Source organism: Anastrepha ludens, chromosome 5 (genome assembly GCF_028408465.1).
Source record: "Anastrepha ludens isolate Willacy chromosome 5, idAnaLude1.1, whole genome shotgun sequence".
Taxonomy (NCBI): Eukaryota; Metazoa; Arthropoda; class Insecta; order Diptera; family Tephritidae; genus Anastrepha; species Anastrepha ludens.
The window spans coordinates 76,137,526-76,164,877 of record NC_071501.1 but is presented as its reverse complement, the minus strand read 5'-3'; the positions used below and the strand labels follow the sequence as shown (position 1 = coordinate 76,164,877).

Below are 27,352 nucleotides of genomic sequence, written 5' to 3'. Positions count from 1 at the left end.
TATGCATCTTTGCCAAATCGCATTACTCTACCATAACTGATTTGGAAGCTATGCAATCATAAAGAATTGGTTTATATAGGGACTGTCATGCCTACCATACTTCACCAATGCCTCTCTGTTTTCTTAATTTTTAATTTTTATGCATTAATATTTTATGTCCTTGTAAAAATTTTTCTGTTCAGACACGAATCGTTCCGAAAATATGTAATACTAAAAATTGTTTTGTATGGGCTGTGCCATGCCCACTTGCTTTAAATTAATTTTACTAAGCCTATATCCCTCCGGTAATTGCAAGCAATAAGTTGACGAAGTTGCATTGCAATCCGATGATTGGCTTTGCAGCTTTTAACATACATTTACATATTTACTTTTATAAAATAATTTGGAGAAAATGAAATCCTTTAGTTTTTCAGTAGATGCCTGTAGTGACTGATATCTCCTTATTCATCGATCAAACAAAATGAAGTTTATGCTCGTTGTTGAGGTGAAAATTTACAGTAAAAAATACTTTTACTGTTTTTTATTTGCTCCATTAAGTTATTTATCCTTACACCATGGGTTCCTTTTCAAACCATCCCGTAGCTTTAATAAACGAGCAAAGCTTCGTTAGTTTTAGATGCGCTATGCCCGCGGAGTGCGGATCGTCCATATGGCACTCACATAAAAGGTGTCTGACTATTTCCTCTTCTTCTGTGTTAAGACAGCTTCTACAGAAATGGAAGTACGGGAGTTCTAACCTTCTAGCGTCGCTGCCTATTAAACAATGACCAGTTAATACCCCTATCATGTTTCTTATAACTTCTCTGTTAAATCTTAGCAAGCCTTTTGATCGACCGCTGTTACGTTTCGGCGATGTCTGTCCGCTTAGTTCACATGCAGTGAGGTTTTGCCAACTTGTATTTACTTTGCTAATGGTTTCCCTATCTATAAGTAGTTTACAAGTGGTTGTAGGCTTAGGTTTCAGCGTCTTATCCACTTGGAGATCAAGAGTTGTTCCTTTCTTGTGACCTGGCATCCAAATAAGGTGAACCTTGTAGTATTTAGATACGTCATTTAAAAGTTGAAAACATTCTGTGACTGTTTTTGACGAGTGTGTTTTAGATTCTAGCGCTTCTTTTATTGCTGCTTGACTGTCCGAGTATATGAAGGCTTCATTTGTGAATAATACTCTTGTTTTTATTACCGTAAGTCCCTCTTTTATTGCAGTGACTTCCGCCTGAAATATACTGCAATGATGAGGTAGACGAAATGATTGGCTAACTCCGAGCTTATCGAAGTAAACCCCTCCACCTAGTCTGTTGTCTAGTTTTGAGCCATCTGTATAGATGTTTATATCATTTTCTTTAACAATAAGCCCGTTATCTCATTCCTCTTTGGAAGGAAATACTGTGACGAAGGATTTATTTAAGTTGATATCCTTGGTCTTACAGAAATCCGTTGTACCAGGAATGCTGGGGAATTTTTCTAAAATTGAAGAGTGCCCTCTCTGGTTCGTACTGAGTAGACCGATTTCTCTTAATCTGAGAGCTACCTTGGCAGCTGTTTGCTTGTCGAATTGCTTTATTGGTGATAGGTTAAACATACTAGTACTGTAGTCCTAAGAGCCCCGCAGATGCAAGGACTTCTTTTGAAAATTAGTTTATTTCCAGACTTTTGAAAAACATTTTATAATTTTGAGATTTATTTAATGTTGAAAATTTTAATAAAGATTATTTTAAGTGAAATATCCTGGGTTCTTTTTAACATTTTTAATTTTTTTACAAAGCGATTGAATTATCGTGACATACATACGGTTGTATGTAAAGAAATGAGTAAAGAAAATGGGAGAACATTTTTTAGAAAATAATTTTTCCCAACAATTTTTTGTGCAAAATTAAGCCAAAATTTCATAACTCAACTCCTGCTGATGTCCTGCTTGCGATTTTTAAATACAATTAAGTTGAAAAGTAAACCATCAAAAGGAGTTTCACCCTTTGAATTTTGAAACGAAATTAATTTTTATCTTTAGTTATTGTAGTTCCCATTAATTTCAATACACTTATTTGAAAGATCCTCCAATAACTCTAAACATTTCTGCAATAATTTTCTATAAGCACTGAAAAATACTGTTCCACGCCTAATATATTCTTTAAAGAATTTTTTTTTAGTTTTTAATTTTGTAGCTGATAGATCATTAAATTAAATTGAAGTTGCTCAAAATTCTGGTTGGTTTTTGATAATTTTTTGCCCTCTATATAGCGAACGCACCACCAAGGATAATAGATTATCAAGTTTGGCCTTCAGCTATGGTAAAAAACAGTAACTTCGGGTGCTAACAAGACAAATTGTGATCGCGATTTGAGAAGGTTGACGTCATGTACCACAATATTGCAAAACAAATAAACAAACCAAACAAAAAGAAGAAAAATTACATTTTTGCGAAATTCAAATGAAATGCATTTAGTGAAAGGCTTGATATTATTGTGATTTATGACATTTAAACTAAACAACTAATGTGAATGAAGGGCCGCGTGTTAAATTTTTAAATCTCAAATGAATATAAAGTCTTCAAATGCAGTTTGTTTGCGGAATACGCGGTGGCAAGAAAGTGTGCGTGTGCGAATAATCTCTTATGTTCGGTAGTTTCTATTGATTTCACCTACTCTTCCTCCTCACAAGCAAGTAGTTCTCCTTTTTTATTATTATTTTTTTTTTTTCGAAGCGCGACAACACAGCAAATTTGGAGGGCAAAATCTCTTATTCTATCGTATCCTTCATGACCCCAGTTGCGCCTCCTCATCAGCTGATTCTAATTTGCTGAGAGCCGGTTAAGGGCCTGATCTTGGCCAGAATCGGAAATCCTTTTGCTTTGTGCACCGCGGTGCATGAAATTTGTCTTTCTGATTGCTAGACACATATTTTCTGTACCTTGCTACTGATAAAGTCTTAGCTTTAAAATTTAGTTGAGTCCATGTCTGGAGATCAATGATGTCTTCTGTATTTGGTTTTTTAACGTTAAAGTTTTCTTTCTTCTATAACGCTGTGGGGACTACATACAAGATCTTATCGTTCTTGAGATATTGATGAAAAGATAAGATCGAGTATAGGTGTGTAAGCACCATCTTCATGTCTACTTTTTCTCCTAACGACTAAAAATTTCTATCACAATATCATTTATAGTGGCTGCGCACTGGAAAATATAGATGGATTGTCATATTTTTTTCCTAAGATACCAGTGATGTTCTTTGCAGTCGTAATATATGTATACAGGGAGGCATCTAGAACACACTGTTATCGAAAAACGTATTTATCGAAATATGCGAGATGTTCCCTTTTGAAATTGCATATTGAGTTGAAGAAACCTATTTAATTTGATAGAGGCAAACGGAAAGATTTGCTCTAAGGAAAAAAAACGAAAAAATAGTTAAGAAAAAAATAAAAAAATTGAATTTTTACTACTACGGCTTACAGGTATGTTTCTACACGCAATCTTTTTCCGCCAAATACCTAGAAAACTGTATCTGAAGTCAACATTGATTTTGTTTGAAAAAGATTCAGACAGGGGTTTGCTGATTGTAAAAGCAAATTGCAACGCAAGCTCAATTTTATAATTAAAAAAATCGGATTAGCTTCCAGCCTAACTCGAACTAGCACTTATCGCGTCAGACGCCGTATTCAACGGGAAATGCTACAGCACAATTGTGGCACTCTGAAGACAGATGTCGCTAATGGTTCCTACTTGGCGAAATTGTACTACATGCAAGTTTAAAGTTGAAGTTTATTTCACTAGTTCAGCTTTTCCCTACAGAGTACCAAATACGCATACAGCTGTTCGACTGAAAACCATGCGAATGCGCAAGTTTGTGGCAATAAATTTAACAGTCCGCTTCAAGCAGTCAATATCGAAAAAGTCGGACGTCAACGTTGAAGTGCAGTCAGTGGGTTAGAAAGAGTCAAACGGGAGACAAAAGCACAAAAAAAAACTCAAAACAGCTTGTAATGCCAGCGGGCGATACAGCTTGCGGCAACCAACTACTTTCCGCTTATTGCGAGTGTAACAAATATCACATACGAGTATGCTGTTGTCTGTCAGCTCGACAGTTATGGCTGCCACATGGAAGATGCCAAAGATTCCAGCCGGCCAGCCAGCCAGCCAGCCAGCATGAAGCCCAAATGAATGACAAATATGGCGGGTATGAAGGCGCATTGCGAACTTAGTGTGACGTTGATGAATTCAGTTCATTTCACTTGCAACCAAAGTGCGTTGCAGCAAAGTGTTGCAATTGTAAATGTGTACGTATAGCAGTACTAAATTTGTGAATGTGTGGCAGCGGCATTTGATTAATGACTTACATATGTAGGTTGGTATGCACGCAAATGATAGAACTGATAGTCAGCCGAGCGCAGCCAGCAGCTAACAGCCAGACAGGCGAACCGGAAGTCAGCTTCGCTCCGCATGGATTCACTCTGACAAATTTGCATATTAATTTGGCATTACTCGCTTGTGGTTTCATTTCGCATCGTACGTGAATGCACACATTCATGTCGTGTGGTGCTTGAAAATCACTCACACCGCTGTGCTTGTATAAGTAAATACGAGAAAGCCAGCCAGCCAGGCAGCTTGAGTTAAGTTAAGATATGCCACACTTTTGTGCTTTTTGTAAAACTCAAGTATTCTCCAAAAACCAAAAGAATTCTCCAAAAAAAAAAATGCGCCAAAAGAAAAAAAATTCCATAGACCACAGTCACACACACAAATACGTTTGCATGTGTTTGTCTACACTCACACATAGCAGCATATGTTCCCATTACTTGGCACTATCTGCTGTTATTTCAGTGGCAAATTGCCGTTCTTCATCGAGTTTGAATAGGAAAAGTGAGTGAGAAGTGGGTAGTCAAAAGTGCAGTAAGTGCAGCGTTTGCAACGAAACGCAAAGTCGTCGCAAAGTAAGCAAATGCTGAACAATTAAGTTGTAGAAGAAGAAGAAGTAGGTGTTTGGAAAACTTTTAGCAAAGTGTTTTTGATTTATTTGTTTTGCTCCTTGAAGCGTAACAGTGTGCAAATATGTGTGTGTGTGTGTGGCTGTGTTTGCAGCAATGCTAAATCCAAATATTATTTTTGCCAGAAATTGGATGTATGGTAATAAGATTCATAATTTTAAATTCAGCAAACTGAAGTTGTGTTTCTTTACTTCGAACTGATTTGGGCAAAAGTTCGAAAAGCGATATTAGAATAAATGAAAATAATTCAAAAGTGAAGCAAATGAAATGAGTATTCATGCATAAACAGATTTTTGATTTATTGATATTTTTACTCAGCCCTATTATAATAAAATTGTAGAAATGTTGCTTTGGTACATTTGAAATATTTAAAAAAAAGATGACTGCGGATGCTCAAAGAAGTGTAACATAATATAATGAGACCATTTTTTTCGACCTTACTAAAAATTATCACACTCGCTTATAAAAAAAGTTCTATAAGCTGTGAAAAAATGCATAAATTCTAGATTTTTAAGAAAATTTCGCATATTTGACTTTTATATACTTGTACATACAAGGTAGTTGGACCTTAAGCCCTTTCTAGAGTGTTTGACAGAGTTCATCCTTCTATTTGTGGATATTCTTCCACGAACTGATTAACCAAGAGCCACCTCCGAACGTCCGATAGTTTTTTTATCAGGGGTTTTTGCATGGCACAAATACATTCTGTCAAAAAAATATCGAGAATTGCTCATTTAAAAAGCGCGCTTTACATATATGTATGTCTAAATTTTTTGCTGGAATGTTGATACACTGTCCTCTATAGTGTCGCAGAGTTTGAGCGTGATCTGTCAATTTGCTTGTTTTTGGCATTTAATTATATCAGTCAACCGCAGGTGTACTCTGCGGTTTTCACTATGGATAAAAATATCGAACAACCAATTTGTCTTAAATTTTGTGTTTTGAACGGGATTTCGCATGCCAAATCATAGAAAATGTTGCAGAAAGCCCATGGCAAGTGTGCCTTATCAAAAACACGGGTCTACGAGTGGTATAAGGCTTTGGTAGAGGACCGAGAAGTCGTTGAAGATTTGCCCCGATCTGGTCGCCCATCAACGTCTTTAACGAATGAAAATGTCGACAAAATGCAGAAAATGGTGCTGGAAATCCATCATTTAAGTTAGGGGGATGTAGTTCGTGACCTTAGCGTGTCTCATCAATCAATTCGCAATATTTTACATCATCAATTGGGCATGAGACGCGTGCCTGTTTTTCAAAAAATTCATCGGAAGAAAATGGCTGAAGACATGCTTGAGCGAGGGAACTCGGACCCAATGTTTGTCCAGCGCGTCATAACAGGTGGTGAGACGTGGGTATATGAGTTTGAGATGCAAACCAGTCAACAGGCGGCTGAATGGGGCTATCCATATGAGCCGAAACCCAAAAAACCACGCCAAAGTAGGTCCAAAAGAGAAAGTCATGTTACTACAATAGTTTTCTTTGATTATCATGGTGTTGTGTAGTCGGAATCTTGGAATTCGTTTCAAATGGTTCTACGGTAAATAAAGAATATTATTTGGAAGTTATGCGATGAGAAAATGTGCGTAGGAAACGGCCTAATTTGTGGAAAGAGAACTCATGGATTTTGCACTATAATAATGCACCTTCTCACAAGGCTCATATTGTGAAAACTTTTTTGACCAAAAACTCGACAAAAATCAGCGAACAACCACCGTGCTCACCAGATTTAGCCCCCTGTGACTTTTTTCTTTTCCCAAATCTTAAATTGCCACTCCGCGGACACCGCTTTGAGTCGACAGAGGCCATTAAGGAGAATTCGCTGAAGGAGTTGAAGAGTATCTCTTCAAACGCGTTTAGAAGGTGCTTTGATGACTGGACTAATCGTTGGCATATGTGTATTGCTTCAAATGGAGCCTATTTTGAAGGCGACAAAATAAATTTTCCGGTACTTTTTTGACAGAATGTACTCTCGGAGGTTTGCCATTGACTGCCAAGGTGCAGTCGCTGTTAGAAAATATTTTGTCTAGCTTTTGGTGAAAAACTTATTTTCCATCATTTGACGGGATATTAAACCGTTTATTACCGAACCCGGGTACTACCGAATGATGGTCTCGCACCTACCCGTTACGCTACCGAAATTTGATATTTAACATTGAATATAATAATTTAGCAATAAGGACTTGCCAAATTCGGTCCGGCCCAAATTTTATAATTTGTTAAAATTTGATTTGGGTTCGGGCGAAAAAGAAAAAATTCTTAAAAAAAAGATGAATTGTTCTAGAGTGTATTTAATTTCAAAAGTTATCAACCAATTCATATTGGATTAGGTTAGTTTAAATGGCTGCTCAGCAGAAGCAAACCGAACTAGTAGCTGACTGGGCTCACTATAGCCATCACTATTCCAGGGTTAATCCTCATCGTACTAAACCAAAGTTATCTATCATCCCTCTCATGTAACTCTACTACGCCCTACACTCGCCTACGCATTGGTCACAGTGCAATCACTAATGCATATCTATTACAAGGTAGGCAATGAAGTCAGTGCCCATTTTATAATACTGCAGTCAGTAGCCTGCACTTATTAGCCTTTTGCCCTGGGCTAGATAGACAAGGGCATCAGAATTTTTACGGTCATGATGCACTATCGCTACTAATTAATCCTTCCGATTCCAACGTTTCCAAAATCTATAAATTACGACGTATATAAATCAGCAATTCTTCACAGGCTGCTGAAAGCCTGCCTGATATGATTCAACTACATCCTCCAGACAGCTTCGGTAGAAAGGACTCACAATATGGATACTTAACAAACAATGTCCAGTGAGAATAACCACTAAAGCCCATATTACCTTTTATTAAAATATGCACGGGTATATAAAGCTTGGTTCGTTCCGAGCTTAGGCAATATTTGCTTGCTTTGTATGGGATTTTGGCGTGGTTATCGATCGATTTTTCAACTTTCAATGAAAACTTCTCTTGAACAAGGTGTGTAGTAAGTATACACCTACTCAGTTTCATTAAAATATAGTAATTCTTGCTCGAGTTAGCATGCACATGGACAGATGGACGGGCAAAGTCACACTCTTAGTTTATTCTTATTTTATGTTAAGCTTTTCGGTACATACCTACAGTGCAGTGGCGAGTCTAACTGAGTGCGCGGTGATTTTTTTGTTAGTATATTAATAATAATTTTCTAGTAAGAATTTTTTTAGTTATTTTTTTTTTAATATTTTTATCATTCTTTCGAACTTTACACAAAGTTTAGAAAAATTCAACAAATTTGGAATTATATTTTTAACTTTGTAATCTGAATGTATAGAAATAATATGGATTCATTGAATTGTAGAAAATTATCTACAAGTTTTGTGCGTCTAAATAATTCCGTTTATTTTCAATCATTAATTTTTTTGCGAGTACAAATGATTTTCTTTTGGAAGAAAAAAGCATAAACTCCAGTTTTTATAAATTGCACTTGGTGTATAAGTAAAACCGCAAGAGCAGCCAGCAAAAAAACTCTTTAAAATAATATAATATTATCCGCCAAAATTGAATGAGCAAATTCGATATTTTTCTAAAAATTCATATTAAAATATTAAAAATTTGGGTGAAAATTTGCTAAAATTTTTCTAATCCTTTTATAGAGTTTGAAGGTTTGATTGAATGGAAAATATTAAAAATCAAAAATATATAAAAATTAGCTATAAAAGTAATGTAAATATTACAAAAATTGCGATGGTACGCTCGCCACTGTATTTACATATTTACTTAATTATATACATATAACAGGTGGCGCAAAAGTAATCTTGCAATGTTTTTTGGCTGTAATTTAAAAAAAAAAATGAAAAACTTTGATTCTTCTTGTGGATTATTTTTATTTGGTCTTTTAATTTTTTTTTTACATCAAGACGAGAATATGATGTCATGTAAATGGCCGGCGACACAGTTGATTGCCATTTGAGCCCTTTTTATGGCATTTTCCATCACTTTGGCCAAAACTTCCGGCGATAGGTCCTCACATTCTTGACGGATACTGTCTTTAAGAGCTGCAAGAGTCTAAGTCTTGTTGACATAAACCCGCGACTTCAAAAAGCCCCACAAAAAGAAGTCTGGAGCGGTCAAATCAGGCGATCTTGCTGGCCAGTGCAAATCGCCAAAACGGGAGATTAGGCGCCCGGGAAATGCATCCTTCAGCATATCGGTTGTGGCACGAGCAGTGTGTGCCATTGCACCGTCCTGTTGGAACCACATGTTTTCCAATCCCAATTCATCAAGTTGCGGCAAAAAGAACTCGTTGATCATTGCTCTGTAGCGCTCACCATTCACAGTAACCGTTTGGCCCGCGACGTCTTCGAAGAAAAAAGGTCCGATGACTCCTCCAGCGAAAACAGCACGCCATGCAGTGACTTTGAGCGGGTGTAATGTCTCTTCGTGGGTTACACGCGGATTTTCAGTGCCCCAGAAGAGTAAATTTTGCTTATTTACGTATCCGCTAAGATGGAAATGAGCCTCATCACCCATGATTATTTTTGATGAAAAATCATCTTCCTCTTGGTGGTGATTAAGGATAGCTTGAGCGTATGGTAGACGCGATTGGCGGTCAGCAGCTAACAGCTGATGCACCGTCTGGACTTTGTACGGAAACATCTTCAAATCTTGTCCCAAAATTCGCTGTAAAGACCGTCGACTGATACCCATTTGCGTGACACGTCATCTGGTCGATGCCGACGGCTCTTCCATGACATCCTCGGCCACAGCAGCAATATTTTCTGCAGAACGGCTACTCCGGAGTCTGCCACGCCTGGCAGCATCTCGTGTTGTGCCAGTCTCTTCGAGGCGAGTGGCTAAACGTCGCAGTGTTTCACCAGTAGGCGTTGGACGGCGAGGAAATCTGCGACGAAATTCACGTTGTGCCAAAGTCACCGACCGATTATTGGTCAAATAAATAGTCAGCAATATTCCGCGTTCTGGAGCAGCGTAGCGTAACATTGTTTATTAACGTTACTACACAAATGTCAAAACAGAACTGACATTAGGGGCCAATCGCAAAATTTATAGCATTTTCTGATAGGAGGATTACTTTAGCGCCACCTGTTATATATCTCGATTCATTTCTGCTGTAGTATAATCGTTATGTAAACCAAATTTAAAAACCGAAAAATCCTGGCATTTTCTGATCCTATCCGCAAGGCTCTAATCTTCTCACAATTGAATTTTCGCTACATGTGAAGCGTTTCGCATTCATGTAATCCTCTAACCGAAGAGAAAGTCATGTTAAAAGTTTGGAGATTAATACCATTCTATAACTGATAGCACTCGCATTCACTCGCATTTACTCTGCTCTGCCCAAATCATATACCAGTCTGATATGTGAATTTAAACGGTTAGATGACACCTACACGAAAGACGATAAACAAGCGTTTGAACTGTTATCCTTTTTTCGAGTTCATCAATAGCTCTTCTGGTGTGAAAATTATTTAGTAGTAATATGACAAAAATGTCACCGACACCCGCTGCAATATACCCAATATACCTATAAGCTCGGTCTTCATTCTTATCGCATCGACAGGCGTCAGGCAGCATCCCGAGCGGTAACCCAGTAAGCGTAGTTCAAAATTCCTTTCTTTACCATATTTTAGTCATGGCGATTAAGAAGGCAACTTTAAGTGAGGTTTCAAGACCTCTTTCAATGACTGGTAAGCCCGACTGATCAGTCGAATGAAAATATATGGAATAACGCCAACCTGGTAGAAATACATCTACCTAGCTGAAACTTGATGTGTATTCTTCGAAAAGATGCTACTAACTAAATATAACCTCGATGTGGGCTAGAAGTGTCATCTTACGGACTTTCAAACGACCCTCGGACCACCGTTTCACAGTGGCCTAAGTGTGCTGCTTTAATGCCAAAAGTCGAAGTAAGTTGATCAATGCCCTCCTACCTCGAAAATCCACGTCGAAGTTCGTTATAAATCATCGAGCCAATTCAATATTTTTAGTGAAATGAATTTTTAAAAGGGGACAAATAAAACTCATAAGTGAAAATGTTATATGTGAGTTCATACTAAAAAATACCAGACTTTTCGATAAAAATATCGAATTTCAGATCATCGTACGTAGTGTTGAAAAAGCAACTCTGTTACAAAGCAACCTGCGTATCCATGAGTAGGGATTTTTCAGTGTAGAAAAATTTATTTTATCAAAGCCTTGACAAAAAACTAATTGCGCGAGGCTTAGAAAGGTGTCTAATTTTGGTAGATGTCCTCAGGATCAGCATTATTTTTTTGAAATAAAATTAGAAGAAACAAATTTAGTAAGCAAATTCACAGCAACTGAAATATAATGAGTTTAAAATCCCTTGAGCATAGCGGATGCAAGAATATTTGAGTAGCATTTCTTCGACTTCGTTTTCTTCGATTCAGAAATTATTTAACTACAACCACTCTAAGCAGTAGCTCAATATATTTATTCTCTTACTAGAATAGTGTAACGTACTAGAAAAGTGTAAAGTTTTCACCCTGTAAATAAGCACCAATTTGTAAAATATATCTAACTACGAGTACTTCATACTCGCACATAGTTGCAACTAAACCCTAATAAAACTATTCGAGTATATTGAGTCGCAGCTGCAATCTTCGCACATTGATTTTGCAAGTAAATTTTGCAACGAAACAGCAAAACACCAGACGAGTCAAAAGTTTTCATGTGTGCACTGATTTAATGGTTTCTCAGGCAGTAAACATTGACTCCAAAAGCAGCTCAGCATGCAGCTCGTTTATGGGTGTGCGTGCGTTCGTGTATGTATATGTGTGTGTGTACGTTAAGCAGCAGCTAGAAGCACGCTAAATCTGCTCCATTTTCACTTTTTCGCACCAAAGCGTTTTACAAGTGCAAAGCATTGTATGTGAATATATATATGTGTGTGCGTGAGTGTGTGAATGAATTTCGCAACTGAGCCACGACGAAGCCGAGTAGAGAAGTGGTACCTTGTGGTACGGTTACATGTGGTTGTGGTGGGGTTTTTGCTGTTGCTATCTTTGTGCATTTGTGCATGCAAATATATCGATATGGAATACCTACATATATATACTAAATATTATAATTATATATATATACATGTATATATATGTATGTATGCGTATATTATTAGGGAAATATGAATGTGCATATGTTTGTGTGTGTCTGTGTGTTCAACTTTGTCTTGTTGACTTTTGCTACTATCGGCAATTGTAATTTCATTTGCTGTTGACTTGGCATTTATTTGTTTGCATCTACGTGCGCTTGCGCCTGTGAGTATGCTATGTTTGTTTATTTAATAATAAGTTCGTTTCGCTACTTGGCTTCAATGTGGCGATATGAATTTTGTACTACATAATGGGCAATATGACTACACTTGTACATACATATATATGTGAATGGTCTGTGTGCGTGTGGGTGTATATTTGCATAACCAAATCCCTTCATGCGCTTGTGCATGTGATTATTGTCTCCTTCCAAAGTCAAATATGCTCTGTATACTGTCTTACACAAGAAAACTATGTTGGCTTTTACTACTTCTTCCAGTTGTTAAATGCGAAACATGTAGTTAACAGTTTGTGTAATCAATGTTGCTATGTAAAATTTGTGCTCCTTACTCTTTATTTCTCTCTCTATCTCTTTCACACTCTTGCTTTAGGCGAATATTTGCTCTATTCACTTCCATTCTTACACGTAAATAGTCGTTTGTCCTGATTCCCGTCGTTGCTTGCTACTGTTGCTTTTGTTGTTGTTATGCCTCATCGTTATTGTGGTTAGGCATGATTTTCTGCTATAATTCACAGACAAAAGTGTGCTAGCGGAAGATGTTGTGGACTTTTATATCTCAGTTTGTAGCATAGCTATGTATGTAACGGTTATTATATGCCTCCCAATACAACAACTCAACGCCCAACTACCTAGTCAACATAGGAAGCAGAGCAGCCGTTGGTAGCCACCATATTTCCGTAGCCAAAAGTTCGGCAGTTAGTTATTTATACATAAAAAGGAAATAGCTTAAGGGTATTTCGAAAAGGATGCTCGAAATTTTCATCCTGTTGTTAAATGTATAAAAAAGGTGTTGTTAGCTATTACAGGTATAAAAATTAAAATTATTATACGATTTTCAGCTTACTTTAGCCTCTTCTATTCGCCACTTCTCTGCTCGCGATCTCTCTGTTGGGCTCACTTGACGATAAATTTGCATGTGAAAGCAGCAACAACGTTATCGAGGAGGATTTGCCGCTAGCGAGTATGGTTATACCTAACATATCTGGTTTAACTCACTATTTTACAAACAAATGCAATTCTAGGCAACTCTATTTCGGTCCTGCTAATATATGTTTATTTATACCAGCTCTTTTGTCAAATTTTTTTGTTACTTTTGAAAAAAAAAATATGTTAAAGCTTTGACCAAAATTATACAAATAAAATTTTCAAACCTTATCCGAAATTTAGAATAAATCAAAAAAGTTCCGTCTAAATTTTAAACTTTCTAATTAGAATTTTTAGGAAATTTATGGGCATGTGGTAACGTGGCTCATAAGTACTTTAATACACATTTCTGCAATGCTAACAAATTAGAAAAAAAGAAAAAAAATAATCAAATTAAATTAAATTAAATTATTTAGATCACTCACCATTTACTAGATTTTTACTGTTATTATTATTTACTAGGTCTCTTAATGAACTTAGTAGAACTTTTACTATTCTCCATTCAAATTTCGCCCTTCATAGATCTCTTTCTGGAATAAAATTAATCTGAAGTTTTATATTTAAGTGTTACCTTGGAATACTTTTTTTTTTACCTCTAACATGTATGGTTTTGTAACCATAGACTTAATTAATTAAATTAAATTTCCAAGCGCACATTCACAGCGTATTTACATAATGCTTTTTGGTACGAGAAAGGAAATATATTTTATAACCACAAGAAAAAAAAATTATCTAAAAACAAGCTGAATTTTTAGCCATCTCAAAATCGCTCTTTATTATACAAAAATTGTATGAGCTATAACCCCGCATACCAGAAAAGTTTTCTAAAAAAACAATAATAATAATTCAAAATTCAAAAATTTTATTATTTTATTTTATTAAAATTTAAAATTTTCAGATTAAAAACCTAAAATTTATATTAAAATTTATTTGTTAATTTTTTATAAATATCCAAATACCCATAAATAAATCTCGATTGATTTATAGAAGATTAAGTTATAGTTTCATAAAGAAAATTGTTATTTTCGCTGTTTGCTTAAGGCTTCTTTTTCTCGAAATGCATGATTTCTATAGACTAAAACAAAATACTTAAGGCTAATAGTTTAGGCTTAATGGTATAATTCATTCAATGCCAATTTGAAATTTTTCTTAGAGGACGAATAATCCAAGAGAATAAACCGAAGGATCTGAATTTTATTAAATTCCGTCAATGTTTTATTGATTAGAGCATAAGAGGCATAAATTGTTTCATCTCACTCCAGAAATAAATCATTACTCCGCTGGGTTTTTGTGAAATTGAATAATAAATGGGCTCTAAAAGGAGAGGAGTGGCCGTATGCCCCAACTTGGGATTAGGAATTGATGATGATGACAATGAAAAGAAGATAATATTTAACTGTGCCACTGATTATATCAAAAATACACTCTGCTTTATCTTAGAATACTTTTCCTATTTTCAAATTTATTAAAATACGTCTAGCAACGTACGAAGGAAACGGATCAACAAAAGTAAGTCGTCTGAGAGCTAACGAAGAAACTTATTTTGACTTCAATCAGGTCTCTTAATATGGCAAAGGTGATGCCGCCTTTATATAAAGCCAAAGACAGTATGTTCCAACATAAGTGGTAGAAGTGAGGCCTTCACGGCTTTCAATTTCAAAATATGGTATATGATGTAGAACTCTCAGCTCTCCAAGGAAACTTTTCAACTAATACCATTTTGAAAATTGGTGTCAATCTCGGCGGTTGCCATTGGATTTAGAATGTCTCAATTAAAAAAGTCAATTATCAACAGCTTTGCCCAAATTTACGCAGTGAATTGGCCAGCTCGTATATAGTATTAGATATTATATGTTAATGTACTTCGCTGCCGTAAATGAGAGTATACTGACGAACCTAAAAGGGCCAACATCTTATCGGGCAATAGGAACTTATCTTATAGGCAAAAAGAGATCCACTACAATGCTCAGAAAAGATTTCTCCAATTTCATTCTTAGAAGTCCTTTAATTTCCCTGAAATTTTGAAGAACTTTTTGAGTCTTTAAATAAGCAAATACCGCATTGGAACTTGGATGTGCTGCCATATAAAATCTAATTGACTCAGAGTTTTAGGCCAGACGATGATAGACAACGCTGCGCTGTCGTTGATTGCGCTGAGCAAAATTGTCCAATTTGGGGCGATACCAATTCACACAAGCACCAAATGTATCTCTATAGTAAGGTTTTATTACCCGGAATCACCTAGGTACCTTCTACTCAAATATAAACGAGACGGTATCAATAAAACGGTCCGCGGATGACATATGGCAAAAATAAATTTTTTATTTTTTGCTAGGACTGTTATAAGCTTACATGGCAAATTTCAGCGTGATATGTCACATAATTTGTTTTCTGTGCTACTGTAAACAAGTCAAGCTCGAGTGTGTTCTTCGAATTCTCTTTTATGACTTCAATTGTCTCAAAATGTTTTCCACGGAGCGGCAACTTGACCTTGGGAAACAGGAAAAGGTCACATGGAGCCATATTAGGCGAATACGGTGTTTACGGAACGATATTAACATTATTTTTGTTCAAATAATCGCGAACAAGACGTGATGTGTGAGCTGGTGCATTATCGTGATGCAAGAACCATGACTTGTTGTCCCACAATTCATTTTTTTAAGCGTTTTATTCCGCGAATTTTTTTCCCCCATTTTTTTTAAATTCCTATAGAGATTACGACATTAGTGAACAAAAAAATGTTTGGTCCTTTGTATTCAGGTCACTGACGCCGATGCTACAATGCCTGCCGATTGCGAAGCCCGCTGCGACCTTCCTGGAAGAATTGAGTATACATCCGCCATTTTAAATGATTAAAATTAAAAAAAAAACTTTATATTATTTTACTGTATAAATAAACTATATGCCAATTTTTAAAAAAAGATATTGACTTCTTCATTTTAAATAATTTTATTGAAAATCAGGGAAAATATGGCCGTTTACAGGTATCTGTCCCCTTGATTAATTTTAATTTAGTTGTAATTAATATAAATAAATTACTATATAAAGGAATAATAAAATATAAAAGCTCCAACAACCTTATTGAAAAACCCTTTATTTACATAAATACAATTTGTCTGTGCTTATAACTGCTTACCAACTCATTTTGTCTTAATCTAATAAAGTCCATTGATTTTTAATGCTCATTTGTTGTAATTTTTTCGTTGTCTAGCATAACCCAATTCTTTTTCCTCTTTTTTTAGCTTTCCTTTTTGCTCTACTTACGAAATTTTGTTCTATCTTTGTCATTCTTCGACACTTTTACTTCTTGCTACTACTTAGAATAAACTATTTTTCACACTCACACGTCACTTACCAAGTCTTCACTGCACCAAAGAAAACAACAAATCTCTATAAGTTCTTGTGTTCACTCAGTGGTGAAAGTGATGCAAGAATGTCAGTGGAAAAAAATGTAAGAGGGAAGTGGTGGAATCGATTAGTAGCCGCTGATTAATTTACTTGTGCTTGAGTAGCAGCTTAGCTAGGTTGACGGCTTAAGTTAGATGCTAAAAAAGTAGCACTCGAGAAATGCCTCGTAGTGTGTAATCGGGCGCGGTGACATATTGATTTTATCGATGTTATATGGGCATCGTGCGATAGTAAAAGTTGTGCTGGAAAAATTTCATATGCACGTGATGTGAATAGCGATATAGATTTTATATTCTAAATAATGCATGTAGCCGAACTGGTTGGTATGAGACTATTATTCGGGAATGTGTGGGATCGAACCTCTGTGCATGAAAAAGCAAAATGATAGAACAAGTTTTTTCTAATAGCCGTTGCCCCTCAGCGGGTAATGTCTCCGAGATTGTTTTTGCCATGAAAAAGCTTTTTATAAAAACCATTTGCTCTTCGGAGTCGGCTTGAAACTGTAGATCCCTTGATTAGCACACAAGAATTCCGTGGAGCCAAAAGGGTTATAAGACCTTTTGCCTACAATAGGGAACTGCACAACTTGCATAAAGTAGGCAACAGAAAAACAGTTGATTTCTAAAAGGTCACTATTACTTAGATGCCAATCAGCAGGAATTCATGTGTCAGGCCATGTTCTATATAAGAACTGATGGATACATTTTACCTGCGCCACCCTATTTTTTACATACGTCAAAACTGCGATTCCATATGAAGCGGTTAGGCGATCGGGAATTATAAATCAGACATAGGTTAATAATATCATATTTTGTTACTTTTTTATAACTTTTTATTATATAATATGTATTTTAGAAATAACTTTACATAAATAAAAGTGCATACATATGCACATATACATACATATATTAAATATTCAGAGCAGTTTCGCATATAATGGTTTTCGAATGTAGTTAAGACAATTTCGTTTTCCCAAAATTTCTTAATTTCCTTTATCTTGTATCAAAAAGTTAAAGCAAACGAGTAGCTTTTTGAGATGCTGGTTTTTATGTATATAAAAACTATAAAAAAATGCGCAAAAGTGCAAAATGCTTTCCTAGAACTAAGAGTAGTAAATTCCGTAATAAATTTTTTGCGCTTAATTTGAATTGAGCCATTAAAATTCTAACGCCTACAGGAGTAACTCTTATCCAACAAATCGACCTTAAACATTTAATAGCCGAGATGTTATTTGATAAAAATAAGCCCGAAAAAGTAAAAGAAGTTGCATACTCCTTTGAGTGACCGCAACTCCAACGGTCAAAGTCATAGCAGCAGCAATGCCAGCTGAAATAAGCAACCCAAAGCAAGAAAAAATCTTAAAATAAACAATTTATTACTACTTGGGCGCATTTAGTTTTACTGCTTGTTGTGTTGCTTTTTTCGCAAATCTCGTGCATCTTTTCTTTCACCCTTTATATTTATCTGATTTTGGTTGGCTTTAAGTGCTACATTAATGTAAAAGCAAAATCCTTTAATAAAATATATATTTGTAGGCATAGGCAGAATAATGTTCTTAATTGCTCAACCCTGCATATGCAGTAAAATGCTGCAATTAACGCTAATGGTCGCTAAAGTTAAAAACAAAAATACTAATTTGCAGTTATTTTTAAAAAAACTCCTACCAAAATCAAGAAGAGTATGCAGAAGCATTAATAGTAGAATGACTAGGAATTTCTAACCACTTGGACCTTCACAGAAAAAAAAAACTGGGTATCATATAAATTGAACTTTAACGAAATTGAATAAGGATTTTCAGAAATGGAGAATCTCAGAAAAGATTCTTAAAAACTATAGAAGAAAACACTAAAAATAAGAAATCATACTTGATATCGGACTCCAAAGATACAAATCCATCACTACAATTGATTCCTCTCGCCTCCTTCTATTTTTAAAATTTCTTAGCGTATTTGGTGACCTAATTTTTATTATAAAAGGTGGTTAAATTTTACACAATCGAGCAACGCGTTAAAGTTATTCAGGCTTATTAAAAAAACGGGCGTTCAAGTCAAAAAGCGTATCGCGCACTTCGTGATTTCACACATTTCACATTTTCACCTCAGTGGATTCGTCAACAAGCAGAATTGTCGCATTTGGGCGAATGATAATCCTAGAGTGATTGCCGAAAAACCAATGCACCCACAAAGAGTGACTGTTTGGTGCGGTTTCTGGGCCGGCGGCATTATTGGGCTGTATTTTTTCCAGAATGAGACCGGTCAGGCAGTGTAAATAGTGTTCGCTATCGTGAGATGATAACGCACTTTTTATGGCCCGAATTGGAAGATATGGATGTAGACGATATGTGGTTTTAACAGGATGGTTCCACTTGACACACATCTAACGAAACAACGCGCAAAAGCGAAAAATTTGATGACCGAATAATCTCACGTCGCGGCGATGTCAATTGGCCGCCAAGATCATGTGATTTGACACCGTTGGACTTCTTTCTTTAGAGTTATTTGAAAGAAAAGGTGTATGTCGATAAGCCAGCAGCAATTCAAGAGCTAAAGGATGAGATAATTCGGCATATTAACGGAATAGAACCTCAATTATGCTTCAGCGTCATCGAAAATTTTGACCATGGGATGGAGGTTTGCCATTTGGCCGATATTTTGTTCCATACGTAATTGATTGGGCAATCTTTATTATTTTTGTGTAGAATCATGCATGACATTTATTTTTTAAAGATAATCCCTTTCAAATGTTGATCGCAACTGTGCTATAATTCGGCCATCCCTAAACACCAATTGTGAATGACTCGCTGGAGGACTTTAGCTGGTATCTCCTGAATAACTTTAGTAAAGTTGGCCTCCAATGCCTCAATCGAAGTTGGTTTATCTCAAAGCCTTCAAACATTACATACTTGCCACACAGCGCCGTCTGCAGTTTTGTTGGAACGAAATGTTGTGAACATCGCGGACTTGAATTTTCGGCATTAAAAAGTCGTTTATCATGGCGCGATAGAGTTTGCCACGCATTGTTACATTGGCACCAGCCTCGTCTTTGAAGAAATATGGGCCTGTAACTCCTTCAGCACATAAGCCGGACCAAACGATTGTTTTCAATGGATGTAAGGGCTGTTCTTCAATTGATTCGGGTTGTTCTTTAGCAAAATACGGCAATTTTGCTTACAGATGTAGCCATTTAGCCAAAAACTTAGGGCGGTTATGTACACCATAAGTTAGCCTGAGCGCACGATCATCACTCTTTATTTCAAATTTTTTGAGATAATGTAGATTGAAGGAACGAAGGGAAAAAGTTTTAAAAAGTGGTTTTCTTATCTACAATTTTCATAAATTTACATTAGAAATTATATTTTTTTATTATTTTTTTTTCATTTTTTAATATATATTTTGAAAGGGTCTAGGTTTCAATTCTTGAAAAATTAGGCATAAGCGAAAGATAGGAAATTAAATTTTCTTTGATTTGATGAACTACGTGGTTTGACTGGTTGAGGATAATAAATTAAAAAAGCTCTAATTTGATGTATCTTTTATTTATATCGGTTAAAAAAGCCTCTAGATATTAGAATGCTTTAGGGTTTAACTTTTTTCATTAATCTGCTATTTGGGGACATCTCGCAAAGTACTTGAAAAAAAGTCATCATTTGATATTTGGACTATTATTTGGGCACATCTGGCAAAGTGGGACAAACGAGTGGGTATCGGTTGGTCTGGTTCTTGGGTAAAAAATCATTCATTATTCTCTAATATAAGAGTAGTGTATTCACATATTTGACAATCACTCTCTTTTTTATGCGATATATTTTCGCTCCAGTTTTTCGACTTAATTTGTAGTCATATTTTTTATTTTTCGATTTTTCAATATTGCTATAAAATAAATAAAAGAAGAATGATTTAAAAAGTGAGACCAAAGCGAAGTAAAAATATTTTGAATAATAAAAAATTCAACTCTCAATTCAAATAAATCAACTCTGAGCTGCTTGACTGCCTTCAACCGAGCGCAATGCCAGCGCTCATACGCCATGTGCGACATAAAGCTGTGCCAGAGAGCATGCGTTTAAATGCACCTATATACATATAAGTATGTATAAGCATAAGTGTATGTATGAGTGGTTGTTAATGTGCTTGAAAGTATGCTTAAATTAAAATTATTCATCCTGCATTTGTGTATGCGCACGAAATAGAAGCTTTTCAAAGTAGCTCTGCATACGCTTTTACTTGTGTCAAAGTGTGCATACGTTTTTGTACATTGTAGTGTTTGCATAAGGGTGTAAATACATACATATATGCTTGTAAGGTAATTTTCAATAGATATCAGTAAATAGTTGCCGGACTTTTCATTGCTTTCAAAAGTTTGAGTGCACGTCGATATCAATATAGGACGCGTTGGTATCTGCTTATTTGTAGCTAATACTCGTAAAACATAGTGCACATACGTAGACACACATAAGTGGTAGTAAATGTAGTTTTTGTAATATTAGCCGTTTTGTAACTTATTGAATACAACTTATTTGCATAATGCATATTGGTCGCACATTTTCATGCAAAAATATAGCTTTTGGCTATATTTTTTAAGGTACATATTACGGGTGGCACAAAGATGAATATATTAATTTTAAAAAGGGTCATAGCATAATTTTTGTATATCACAATTGGAGTAGAGTCAGTAGTTCAAATGCTTAGAAGTCTTTACTCCTCGTGTTAATATGTTCCTGTTAGGCGGTAGACCAAGATATTCAGGCAAAATACGCTTCAATATACTAAAAGGTGCCTTAAGACGTGAAACCTTCTCTTTTTGACATTGGATACTTCTTGCTAAACACGTTCGTGTTGTCTACCAGTAAATATGGCAGCCGCCGTTGTCGCGTCGGATTTTAGATGATCACCATTCAACTGGTTCTAACTGTGGACATAAAATATAAAGTCATAGAAGAAGTTTTGCTTAAATCAATCGTCGCTCAGTAGTCAATAACGAAATCTGGAGAGTATTTCTGCTCTGAAAATGTTTCGCACTAAAGCCACATACCTACCTTTCGGAAGCGGCTTAAGACTGAAGGGTCTTATCCAACTTCTGAGACAACAGAAGCTCGTTTATAAGCAATCGTTATATACTATGTTCATATATAAGAAAACATTGCAAGTTTTGAGTACTTTTTACAAGAAAAAAACTGCCAACGAATATATTTTCACAACGCTGTTAAATGCTTTTGTATGCGTTAGAACTTATCACTTTTTCGATGAGTATTCTGGGCTCAGTCGCTGAATAGAAAAGGTTAGAAATGAAACAGTAAAGTTTATATTTTAGAAATCGATGCGTTTTTAGTTTTATTTCCTTCTTGCTTTTTGCATTAAAATGTGCTAAATATCCTGCATCACTGGTTACCATATTTTACGTATTTCAACATTTTTTTCATACTCTCATAGTTTTAAATTGTATTGACAGAATGAGCAATAAGTATGGGTGTTTTCTCATTTCCTCTGCGCAGTAAAACAACTGTAATACTTATTTTATTGCAGTCCGTGGTGAACCATTTTATGTAATATAATATATATTAGGTAGGTGAAATGGCTGAAGTACCACACTGGCACTCCCCAAGTAGCACTAAAGCACCGTTTTGATGCCATTGTGAGATCTACAACAGGAAGATATCTACAGCCAGCCAGAGCTGTTGACGTAATAGAGAAGATTGGTGGGACTTAGGTTGGCGCACTGCCCCAATCTGTCGACTAAAGGAGTGACCTTAATCGTCTAGCTGCCAAACCCAAACATTTACAGAGAAAGTGTGGAAAGGTTCCCACAACTTCTGCAACAAGAGTTAAATGATAGCCCTAGCTTTTCCGGATGTGTGCCGATCATGCAGTGACCGGTAAACACAGCTATGAGTTTGGAATTTGAATAGCGTGGAGTACTCAAGACTTTCTGAATCCTCCGTAAATTGTGCTCTGGCCAAAGGGTTTCTGAAATAGCGTATGAAGAAATGGAGCTCGATATTTTTCGCTCTTTCCTGAAAAATAAGTTGTTCCCATTTAACAACTGTAAGGGTGATGCCGATGACCGGATAGGAGGGCCCTGAGACCAATTCAGTCTCCTTCCTGGCAAGCTTATCTACAATTTAATTTCCCTCTATGTTCGTATGCCCTGGAACCCAAATTAGAGAAATGATACCCAAGAGATTTGGTCTCCTGCTTACAGGAGTTTACTAGTTTGGTTCTGCACCATGGCATCGTTAAAGCCTTGATTGCGGCTTGACTATCGGAGAAAATGTTTGGCATAAGTAGACGAGCATTTCGGAAGTCTCTCGATTTTTTTTAACAAAGTAAAGTTGGAGCTTGTCTTCGTCTTCAAATAGAGTATAATCCCATACTTGAGTGACATAACTTTGATTGGTATGACATATGGCTTGAAACATTTGCCTTTTTGAATTAAGATTTATATCGTTTTGAGAGCTGGTCCAGCTAAATTTATACTAACTTTTGCTGAAGTGTTACACTTCATAAGGTGTTTTTGAAAACCCAATTTTGGGGTCAGTACTACTCCCAAGTTGCAATACCCATTTCTACTTTTTATATATAAGGAATTCACGAAATGGGTTAAAAAGAAATTTTGGAAATCGTTTTCATATGGTATTTTTCTTAATATAAATGGAAAATTCTCATATATTTTAAGGAAAAGAAAATTTTGTTCTTAAAACTTTTTATGCAACTTGAAAATTTTTTTTTTGAATGGAAAATTATACTTAAGTGAAAGACAGTAAATTTTATTTACCTCTAATTAATATACCATATGCTTCGATCGATTAAACATTTTTCCAGATATTAATAATTTTTTTGAATTTTCTTTTTTGCTTTATTAAAAAATTGTTATTTGGGGATATCCCGACATGATAAACAAGTTATGCAGGTTTTCAGGTTTCAGATTTCATATGGTCTTTTCTTTTGCAAGTTAATTAAATTATTTGAAACCGTTATTTGGTCACTTACACCCTTCGTTGAGTGTTTGGCCCAAATCCTCTTCCTATTTGTGATGTGCATATTTTTATTTTTCCGCAAATGGAGGATCTTTTTAATGCCATTGCCTGCCGATTGCTATTAGAAAAATTTTTTTCTACCAATTGGTGTTTCATGTTTAGGGTTTAGAATCCATACCGAGGTTGCCCACATTGTAGTTTCCCCAATTAAATTTTAAAACTTTATGCCAAGCATTCAAATCCAGATTACTCCTATAAAAACTGTTTCGTCATTAAAGCTTTCAGTGCCTGCGTGCAATAAGTAATCTCCTCATGATCCAAGATTAAGCCATTAATCGATAATGAATCATGTAAATTGATTATTTGTGACTCTGAGAATAAAAATCATATATTTCGTTTATTGAACGACCGGCCACCATCACATTCAATTTCATTTGCACTAAACATAAAAATGAACTCAAGCAGCAAATTTCATTAAATGTGCTTCTGTTGCTGATATTTTGAAGAAATACTCGTCGTACTCGGAAAATATGCTTAAAAATGCGATTTTAGTGCCCATTTCATTTTCCTCTTCAACACTTCCTTATCGTACTATTTCATGCTTAACGGTAGCATATAAGCAAGCATACAATTTTGTCAGTTATACCCTGTAGAGAGAAGTACTAGTAATGAACTGGATCACTTCAGTTGGATTTAGAATCAAGACTAATATGAATTCTCCCACTGTGTCTTATAAGCATCTGATGAATTTTATACGAACCAGAAGGTGTCAACCGTTTCGCTGCACGCCAGTTGTGATAGTATGGAATTAGTGCGAATTGGGACTGATGGAAACTATTGCGATTTGCATGCCTTTTACGATAATGCCGAACCAGTATTGGATTTGGTGATTTATATATATGAGGAATTAAAGTTTATGCTAGTTTTGAAAGCTGTGTCTGTCGCAATAGTCTTAAGGTTAGGTTAAATGCAGCTCGCGAAAAGTATTTGAAGTCCTATATAGTTTAAGTTATTTTTTTATGAAAGTTTACTTCATTATTATTTAATAAAAAAATATTAATGGAAGTCTCAAATTGAATAAAACAAGTATGAAAATTCGAAAAATTTTCTTCAAAAATTTTTAATCCGAATTAAAAAAATTGGACAAGTATATTTAAAGCCCGTTAAATTTTTTTACATTAAAGGGCAAGCTTAAAGTGGCTAAAAATTTTCATTGATTTGTAATAATTTTTTCCACTAACGGCGTTACGTCCTTTATCCATATAAAATCAAAATTTCGTGAAAAAAAATGGCAGTCTCTAGTTGTGTTTCGCGTTTTTCTTAAACGTTTGCGGTTAGAGTTTAATAATTCTGCCACAATTATTCTATTAAAATGCAAATGCGTTACAGGTTATTGCGTATGAAATTAGAAGAAACCCACATCTGCTTCTTACCCCACCAAAAATCAATCGTAACTTCGCTAAAGCACGATTTTCGTGAAGGTCGTGCAAAATCAGCTGTGTCAGAAAAAAATCGGTTCTGTGCGTGAACGAATACTACAAATTCATCATGAGATTGAGGCCTACTTGGGCATTACGTTCACTAGTTATAAATCTTGCACTAACATTCGGCCATCAGAACGATTTTTTCAAGTTGGATACCGCATAATTTCACAAGCTTAAAAAAAAGCCTCGTATGGATCGGAGTCAAGAAATGTTGAGAAATTTCAATCGCAGTGCTTTTAAAGTCGACAGGCAGTGAACCACCTAAGTATACGAACCCGAAACTAAACTACCATCAATTGCATTGCTATTTCAAGCTGAGCCAAATCCAAGAATTATTCGCGTACAAAGCCCTTTGTCTGTATTTTCAGAATAATTGGACACATCAACACTAAGCAACGTAGAGTAGCAAATTTTGAGTGGCACATTAAAATATGTTTGCTAGAAATGCTCAGCAAAATAAGGGAAACCAATCGGAGGGGACCATCCATTCTCTATCTTGACAATACAAGCTTTCACAAAACGTCTAAAATAAGTAAGTCATCTGTCTTTTTCATTTTGCATCCAATGATATCTTCTTATTCCCGCAGGTCAAAAATAAAATGGGAGGCTTGAAGAAGTGGTTGCATTATGTGTAACCTCAGTTGTAACCTGCAGGAATTGGTTTAAACGCTTGCTAAAGTGTATTGATCTTCATGAAAGCAATAAAAAAAAATAAAACTTATTGGTAGCCTCTAAGAAATGGAGATGGTTCAATGATATAATAATAATACGCGTTAAAAAATTTTCTTACTTGCCAATCTCAATACTTAAGTAGCAACAATCCCCATGGGCTACTCGTGAACCACCTATTCAATTCACTTGCTCTAGTTTTCTCTGCAGGGTATAAAAACATACACACACATGCATGTGTTATTGCCCGTATTTACGAGTATTCGTTTACACTCATACAAGCAAACATATTCGTAGTTTATGCCTTTCAATACTAACGCAACGCAGTAGTGGAAATTCGATACTCTTCCGTCCAATAAGCTTTTATAGCAGACAATTTCATTTTGTCCTCATTTTTCCATCGATGAAATATTCACGACTTATGGCAAGAAAAAAAAAATCCAAAGAAATAAATTGACAAAGTGTGGATAGTAGCAAAAGCAAAAGCAAAAGCGAATGCTACAGTGCAAATAAGTCCAAACGAATGGCATAATGCGAATGCCGTGTGTGTGTGTGGTGAGGTGTATGAGGGTCATGCTGATGGGTAGTTCTTGCTGCTGGTTGCTTCTCATAAAATATTTATGTGTATTAGTGAACTTAAGTACCATACTTATGAATGTATTTATGTCTGTGCTTCAAGAGGACGGGTAATAATCTAATACATTTCGTTTGTGTTGTTGCTGTTGTTGTTGATTTTGAGTACAGCAATGAGTTTGAATAATATTTAGGTTAGTAATGTCATTTGTAGGTTTTATAAATAAATAGTATGAAGTAGTGTCATGAAAAAATGTATAAGCATGAAAACTAGAAAATGGAGAAATATGTCTATGCTTATTTGTGCAATAAGTGGCTGCATTTAAGTGAAGTATTCAGTGAAATATGAAAAACTTGTTATGACTTAAATTCAAAGGGCCAGTTTCCAGTGTTAATTTATCTGTATTTTACAGTTTAACTAAGTTTCTGCAGACTTGAATTCAGTATAAAAAATTCACCACAATTAAATTAGCATTGAAAAACCGACGTAACGAAGGCAAAAGTGAATTTAGTCTTCAATTTACGAGTGACAATTTTTTTTCGAACAATTTCAGCTGCGTGCGGTATTAAGCAAAGTTGTAAACAGTAAAATCATACAAAGAAATTGGAAGAGAATTGCCCAAAGCATTGAATCCACCAACTTTCTAGAAAAACGTTAGTTGTTTTTTTACTAAAAGTCTAAGGCGTGCTTTTGTAGTTTTCCTCTAAGAGTGGCCAGGTGTTATTATTACGCTTCTGCAAATCTTCTGTAGGACAAGCTTGAAGAAACGATTGATTTTATCGGTTTCCCTTTCGTTTTCAATGCACCATGTAACTCATTTGAGTTAGGTTACATTCAATAAAGGGAGTAGTTATGTAAATAGTCGTTCAAAAGACGCGCCTAGAAGTTGTTTTAAATTAAATCATGTGAAAATGTATATAGTACTCTTTAAGGCTTCTCTATTTTTATTCCAAATATGGCTTTTAACAATTATATGTGAAAAATCACATCATTTAAGGGGTTATATCCGGTTGGAAGGCCGAGGCGAATTTTCCAAAATTT

General features: G+C 35.5%; 2 protein-coding genes across 6 annotated transcripts in view; one reads left to right on the top strand and one right to left on the bottom strand.

The window, feature by feature from the left end:
* Positions 1 to 27,352, top strand: part of LOC128864565 (uncharacterized) — a 71,383-nt gene that overhangs the window by 944 nt on the left and 43,087 nt on the right. The window lies entirely within an intron of this gene.
* The window catches only part of LOC128864563 (protein eyes shut), a 307,203-nt gene that overhangs the window by 253,363 nt on the left and 26,488 nt on the right, over positions 1 to 27,352 (bottom strand). The window lies entirely within an intron of this gene.